This window comes from Lepidochelys kempii, chromosome 21 (genome assembly GCF_965140265.1).
Source record: "Lepidochelys kempii isolate rLepKem1 chromosome 21, rLepKem1.hap2, whole genome shotgun sequence".
NCBI lineage: Eukaryota > Metazoa > Chordata > Testudines > Cheloniidae > Lepidochelys > Lepidochelys kempii.
The window spans coordinates 9,539,399-9,547,808 of NC_133276.1; positions in this window are offsets into that span (position 1 = coordinate 9,539,399).

An 8,410-nucleotide genomic window follows, 5' to 3' on the forward strand; every position below is an offset into this window, starting at 1 on the left:
CTATGTTTGCTAGGATCTGTTTGAGGCTCCGGTGAATAACATGGCACATGCAGTATGCATAGTCTATGTGGACAAACACCCAGCCCGCACGGGCCCTCAGACATATAGGCAAACACACGGAGTGTATTATCAGACGCATGCACAAACACCCAGAGGTTTGATTTCAGCTCTGGCATATGAAGGCACCACTCTCATTAACTTCAGTGGGATCTGCAGGGGCTCAGTGACTCTGAAAAGCAAGCTACTTATTTAACTGCCTAAATATGGATATCGGTGCCTAAGTTTAGGCATCCTCTCTGATTGGAAAGTTTTGGCCTTTCAGTTTATAGACACATAAAGGTATAAGAACATAAATATAGCTCTCAGCCCAGTCTGACCGTCAGCTAAGACCAGCCAAAACTGTTTTTTGGATGCAAAATTTTTTGACTAAACAATATTTCCTGCTTTCAGTGGAAAACTTCAACTTTTCGTCAAAAAACCAAATGCCTGAAAACAGAAATATTTGCAATCAAAAATGCCACCACAGTAACTTAGTTGTAATTTGCTGAGCTCTGATGGGTTGGGATCCCCAGCCAGCCCCACAATCTCCCACGATGCACTGTGGCCAGGCAACTCCTATGAAACATTTTCAGAGTAACAGCCGTGTTAGTCTGTATTCGCAAAAAGAAAAGGAGGACTTGTGGCACCTTAGAGACTAACCAATTTATTAGAGCATAAGCTTTCGTGAGCTACAGCTCACTTCTTCAGATGCATATCGTGGAAACTGCAGCAGGCTTTATATATACACAGAGAATATGAAACAATACCTATTCCCACCCCACTGTCCTGCTGGTAATAGCTTATCTAAAGTGATTTCCAGCACAAATCCAGGTTTTCTCACCCTCCACCCCCCCACACAAATTCACTCTCCTGCTGGTGATAGCCCATCCAAAGTGATAACTCTTTACACAATGTGCATGACAATTAAGCTGGGCTATTTCCTGCATAAATCCAGGTTCTCACATCCCCCCCACCCCCATACACACACAAACTCACTCTCCTGCTGGTAATAGCTCATCCAAACTGACCACTCTTCAAGTTAAAATCCAAGTTAAACCAGAACATCTGGGGGGGGGGGGGGGGGTAGGAAAAAACAAGAGGAAACAGGCTACCTTGCATAATGACTTAGCCACTCCAAGTCTCTATTTAAGCCTAAATTAATAGTATCCAATTTGCAAATGAATTCCAATTCAGCAGTTTCTCGCTGGAGTCTGGATTTGAAGTTTTTTTGTTTTAAGATAGCGACCTTCATGTCTGTGATCGCGTGACCAGAGAGATTGAAGTGTTCTCCGACTGGTTTATGAATGTTATAATTCTTGACATCTGATTTGTGTCCATTTATTCTTTTACGTAGAGACTGTCCAGTTTGACCAATGTACATGGCAGAGGGGCATTGCTGGCACATGATGGCATATATCACATTGGTGGATGTGCAGGTGAACGAGCCTCTGATAGTGTGGCTGATGTTATTAGGCCCTGTGATGGTGTCCCCTGAATAGATATGTGGGCACAGTTGGCAACGGGCTTTGTTGCAAGGATAAGTTCCTGGGTTAGTGGTTCTGTTGTGTGGTATGTGGTTGTTGGTGAGTATTTGCTTCAGGTTGCGGGGCTGTCTGTAGGCAAGGACTGGCCTGTCTCCCAAGATTTGTGAGAGTGTTGGGTCATCCTTTAGGATAGGTTGTAGATCCTTAATAATGCGTTGGAGGGGTTTTAGTTGGGGGCTGAAGGTGACGGCTAGTGGCGTTCTGTTATTTTCTTTGTTAGGCCTGTCCTGTAGTAGGTAACTTCTGGGAACTCTTCTGGCTCTATCAATCTGTTTCTTTACTTCTGCAGGTGGGTATTGTAGTTGTAAGAAAGCTTGACAGAGATCTTGTAGGTGTTTGTCTCTGTCTGAGGGGTTGGAGCAAATGCGGTTGTATCGCAGAGCTTGGCTGTAGACGATGGATCGTGTGGTGTGGTCAGGGTGAAAGCTGGAGGCATGCAGGTAGGAATAGCGGTCAGTAGGTTTCCGGTATAGGGTGGTGTTTATGTGACCATTGTTTATTAGCACTGTAGTGTCCAGGAAGTGGATCTCTTGTGTGGACTGGACCAGGCTGAGGTTGGTGGTGGGATGGAAATTGTTGAAATCATGGTGGAATTCCTCAAGGGCTTCTTTTCCATGGGTCCAGATGATGAAGATGTCATCAATATAGCGCAAGTAGAGTAGGGGCTTTAGGGGACGAGAGCTGAGGAAGCGTTGTTCTAAATCAGCCATAAAAATGTTGGCATACTGTGGGGCCATGCGGGTACCCATAGCAGTGCCGCTGATCTGAAGGTATACATTGTCCCCAAATGTGAAGTAGTTATGGGTAAGGACAAAGTCACAAAGTTCAGCCACCAGGTTAGCCGTGACATTATCGGGGATAGTGTTCTTGACGGCTTGTAGTCCATCTTTGTGTGGAATGTTGGTGTAGAGGGCTTCTACATCCATAGCCCTCTACACCAACATTCCACACAAAGATGGACTACAAGCCGTCAAGAACACTATCCCCGATAATGTCACGGCTAACCTGGTGGCTGAACTTTGTGACTTTGTCCTTACCCATAACTACTTCACATTTGGGGACAATGTATACCTTCAGATCAGCGGCACTGCTATGGGTACCCGCATGGCCCCACAGTATGCCAACATTTTTATGGCTGATTTAGAACAACGCTTCCTCAGCTCTCGTCCCCTAAAGCCCCTACTCTACTTGCGCTATATTGATGACATCTTCATCATCTGGACCCATGGAAAAGAAGCCCTTGAGGAATTCCACCATGATTTCAACAATTTCCATCCCACCACCAACCTCAGCCTGGTCCAGTCCACACAAGAGATCCACTTCCTGGACACTACAGTGCTAATAAACAATGGTCACATAAACACCACCCTATACCGGAAACCTACTGACCGCTATTCCTACCTGCATGCCTCCAGCTTTCACCCTGACCACACCACACGATCCATCGTCTACAGCCAAGCTCTGCGATACAACCGCATTTGCTCCAACCCCTCAGACAGAGACAAACACCTACAAGATCTCTGTCAAGCTTTCTTACAACTACAATACCCACCTGCAGAAGTAAAGAAACAGATTGATAGAGCCAGAAGAGTTCCCAGAAGTTACCTACTACAGGACAGGCCTAACAAAGAAAATAACAGAACGCCACTAGCCGTCACCTTCAGCCCCCAACTAAAACCCCTCCAACGCATTATTAAGGATCTACAACCTATCCTAAAGGATGACCCAACACTCTCACAAATCTTGGGAGACAGGCCAGTCCTTGCCTACAGACAGCCCCGCAACCTGAAGCAAATACTCACCAACAACCACATACCACACAACAGAACCACTAACCCAGGAACTTATCCTTGCAACAAAGCCCGTTGCCAACTGTGCCCACATATCTATTCAGGGGACACCATCACAGGGCCTAATAACATCAGCCACACTATCAGAGGCTCGTTCACCTGCACATCCACCAATGTGATATATGCCATCATGTGCCAGCAATGCCCCTCTGCCATGTACATTGGTCAAACTGGACAGTCTCTACGTAAAAGAATAAATGGACACAAATCAGATGTCAAGAATTATAACATTCATAAACCAGTCGGAGAACACTTCAATCTCTCTGGTCACGCGATCACAGACATGAAGGTCGCTATCTTAAAACAAAAAAACTTCAAATCCAGACTCCAGCGAGAAACTGCTGAATTGGAATTCATTTGCAAATTGGATACTATTAATTTAGGCTTAAATAGAGACTTGGAGTGGCTAAGTCATTATGCAAGGTAGCCTGTTTCCTCTTGTTTTTTCCTACCCCCCCCCCCCAGATGTTCTGGTTTAACTTGGATTTTAACTTGAAGAGTGGTCAGTTTGGATGAGCTATTACCAGCAGGAGAGTGAGTTTGTGTGTGTATGGGGGTGGGGGGGATGTGAGAACCTGGATTTATGCAGGAAATAGCCCAGCTTAATTGTCATGCACATTGTGTAAAGAGTTATCACTTTGGATGGGCTATCACCAGCAGGAGAGTGAATTTGTGTGGGGGGGTGGAGGGTGAGAAAACCTGGATTTGTGCTGGAAATCACTTTAGATAAGCTATTACCAGCAGGACAGTGGGGTGGGAATAGGTATTGTTTCATATTCTCTGTGTATATATAAAGCCTGCTGCAGTTTCCACGATATGCATCTGAAGAAGTGAGCTGTAGCTCACGAAAGCTTATGCTCTAATAAATTGGTTAGTCTCTAAGGTGCCACAAGTCCTCCTTTTCTTCCTATGAAACACTGGCTCCTCTACCAAAAATGGTGACAGTAGTGCATCATGGGAGATGTAGTTTGACCAGGGAGTCTGTCCTATAGTAGAAAATGGGAGCATGAAGCACCTGAAATACCAGTCCCGTGAGGCTCTATGGCACCATTTGGGAATTTAAATATTTCCGTCTTCAGCTGAAATATTTCAGATCTAGATTTTTTTGCTCAAAAGTCAAAATTTTCCAAAACTGCCACCATTTTCTGACCTACTCTCCTGGAAACACGGAATTCACACCCACATGTATACACATCTGCCATCTCATCAGTCCTGTGATTTATTGTTTATGTAACTTTCAAGCTCTTCGGGGCAGAGAATCTAGCAACCTGTATGGAACTTGGTGGGAGGAGAACAGGTTGCAGAAAGGAAGAGTTTTGGAGGAGGGACCCAGAAGCCAGTCTACATGCACATAGCTGGAAGGCTGGCTTCTATGCCACTGTAGCATTTCTATAAACAGTTCTCTTAATAAGAGGCAGTTTAGTTTTAGAAACATGGCATCCTCTCATGTTATTATCCAAGCAGCAGTGTCTGAAAGGAAGACTTTGCCCTCCTACTGTGTATAAAACTCCTGGCACACTGTTGGCATGTTGGTGGTGATAAATAATAATACCACCACAATAACAGAGCACATATCTATACAAACAGAAGTGTTGAAGATCACATAGAAGGGTAGGGGTTTTTGGTCCAAATACCAATAGTTTAACTTATTTGAAGGGCCAGAAAAAGGTAGGGGTGAAATCAATAGGAGTTTTGCATTGACATCAGTGGGGCCAGCATTTCACCCAGGGCATTTAGCAAGCCACAAATGCATATACCACACAGACAGCACATGTACCGACAGATAACACAAGTGCACATTCGCATTAGCATCACAAATCTTCCCACGAGCATATTCAGACATCCTGTACACACAGAATACATGCACAAACACACACACACACAGTAGACTGGAACCAGTGTGGGAGAAAGACTTCTGTGAATAGGTGATGCTCATATTAATTGTTGTCGGAATAAGATGCAGAGCTCAGTGAAGTCAATAACTGTCAGGAGTGAATTTAGCCGAATGTCTCCCAAGTTAGGCCCAGAGTAGGGACAAGAATGGAAGAGATACCTAGCTGGTTGAGCTGAGCTGGGATAGGAGACACATGCAGGAAGAATGTACAATAGAAACAGATGCCCAAGTCATCGGCCATGTGATGTTTCAAATCACATCCAATGCCTGACCTCCCCTCTCTGGGGGAGTAAAGTAATCATTAAGGGGGGGCCCTGATTCTGAGAGCCCAGTTGAAATCATTGTGGTGCTGAGAGCCCACGCACCCCCACTAAAGTCAATGGGAGCACCTCTGAAAATCAGGACCAAGGCGCCCTCAAAATTGAGGCAACTAGAATCAGAGGCCACTTTTGCAAATGCTGGCTTTTAGCTGCTTTGGGCCTCAGCTCCCACAACTGTAAAACAGAGATAATACTACAGTAGCATAGGGAAATAGAGTAGCATCCCTTTAAATAGTCTGTGAGCCCTCCGCAGGTGCTCACCATGTTCTGTGTTTTAGAATCCATCAGAAGAAACCAGCCAGAGCAACAATATGTATGTGGCTAGGTCTGCATGTTTGTGTGTATGTAGCAAACATGGTTATCTGGGACCCAGCTGTGCCTATGTGGTTTCTTCACATTGTTTTTGTTGTGTAAAGAGCAAAAGCCACAACAAATACCTATCTCATGATCCTTAATTAATGCTTGTTATGTCCAAAATAGCCCCAAACTGCTGACCTTCAGGAACGCCTGTACCTTCTTAAGAGAGCTACTGAAGAAGCAAACATTGCTGGGCAATTTAATGTAATATGGGGAATTTGGTTTATTTTTTGGGCCTGTCTGGTTCTTTAGCATTGTTATGTGTACGGTGTTGCTGTCTCTTTCCTTGATTTGATGTGGTTTTATGTACATGTCAGAGGCTTCTACTGTGTCTTGATGTTACTGTTTTATAAATCTAAAGGCTAACTAACTAACTAACTACCAGTGCTTTAAGATCTGCAAATAGAAACCTCTATGTGGCAGAAGTGCAAAGTATTGATAGCTTATCCAGACTGGTTCACCAATCCCAAATGCCAGCATTCAGAAGTGACACACGCTGCATACCTAGTTTAACAGACACATCAATACCAGATTAGATAAGAAACAGCACATTCAGACTGTCTAGAGCAAAAACATATATACCTAACTTTGAAAAAGAGGAATGGAAAACCCCCAGCATGCATGATATTATTTGGGTCCCTATCATTGCTTAAATGGATTAATTTTGTGAAAATATGCATCAGTCTTAAACTAAACAAGTCATCTTTCAACATGCAACTTAATAAGAATGATAAGATTTTTGATGATCTTTTGTGTCAGCCATACTGTATACAGAAAAGTGTCCAGATTATAGTTTCAGTCCTATAATACTAATTTGAGGAATTTCCTCAGTTTGACGCAGGATAAGGTTATAAAACTGAAATTAAGCTGTTTGAGGAGGTCTTGTTTGGTTATGGAGGAGACCTGTCATGCCTTTTCTTTTCTGTGTATTGCACCTTTAAAGCTCTACAGACTCTTCTGATCTTATGGCAGGCATCCCTTTTAGATTCAGTTCTATGCGGACTGTCAAACAAGAGACACACACAGTACGCTCTCTCATGGAGACATTACTCTTGTTCTTTCTTGTTTGTTGCTTTGATTAATCTAAAATAAAATTAATTCAGAATGAAATTAAAGGGTTGCCCTTTTTGTATTAAATAAAAATAGTAGCCAAGAAGCCAGGACAAGCCCAATTCAGACATTTTAAAACACATAAAACAGTATATTATCATAACAGAGTCAGAACCCAGATCTCTTGCCTTCTGGACCTGCATGTTAACTGCAAGGCTGTGTTCCCTCTCTGGAACTTCACTCATTCCAAAACTCAGTTTAACCAAACCTTTTAAAGGCTCCAAACTGTTTGGATATGAGTCCTGCAGTTGCTTCCAGTTTCCACCTGGGACTAGAACCAAGAGCATCAAATAGTCATGATCAAACCTGTTCTCCTGAAATATCCAGGCCAGTTTTGGAGACCAAACAAGTTTGTAGAGTTTTTTTGGATAAGTCTTTTGGGTCACTAGAAAAAAAGGGGTATTTTAACAGGCGTTTGCTAGCACTTTAGTATCCAAGTGTAGACAAGGCAGTTGTCGTTTTAATCTGTATTAGCTGGTTGAGGTTAATAAACACACTTTTTGCATAGGGAAGACAAGACCTTTATCCCAACAGAACCCAAATGCCAAACCTTAAAATCTGCCTTTATCACTAATCAGCTTCTGTATTAAAAATCACCCTTTCAATGCAGTATCAAATTGACTCCCGTTGACTATACATTTGAAACGAGCCCAGTGCAAGAGAAGTTGCCCCTGACCTGAGCTTTCCTATAGTCAAAGACTGACTGGATTTGGGATTCTGATTTGGACTCACTAAAGAGAAGGGCCCAAGTTTGTTAAGTTTGGCTCCAGGTCAGGGGATGGGCCCAGGGTTCTGATTCAGATCTATCTAGTCCACTTGCACACAAATATGTCTAGTATGCATGGATTGTGTTTGCAGTGCTGTGTGTGAGAGGCACTTGAGTGAATCAGAGACCCTGCTGGTACAGAGAGAAGAGCTGTAGCTCTGACTCGCAGGCCACAGTTACAAATGTGGTCCCCGAGGCTGCCCTGCGTCCCCGGCATGACGTAACCGGCTCTTGCATTCCCACGCCTCTGCAGTGCACAGACAGACTATTTCAAACCCTTGCACGCTGCTCCGGGGTCATCTGTTCATGTTTATTGTACGAGGAGGCCGCTTTCAAACATTCCACGTTGCCGCCTCACCCTCACTCCAGCCCTCCCACCGCTGCCGACAGCCCCTGGTATCCCTGGGAACGGCTGCCGGGCTAGGTTGAACTCTGCAGACCCAATTCTGCCCTTGGTTATCCAGGTGCAAAGAAGCCCAGGGCAGCAGTGAGTCCCCAGGTGGAGACCGGGGGCATTTTGTAACCTCTCC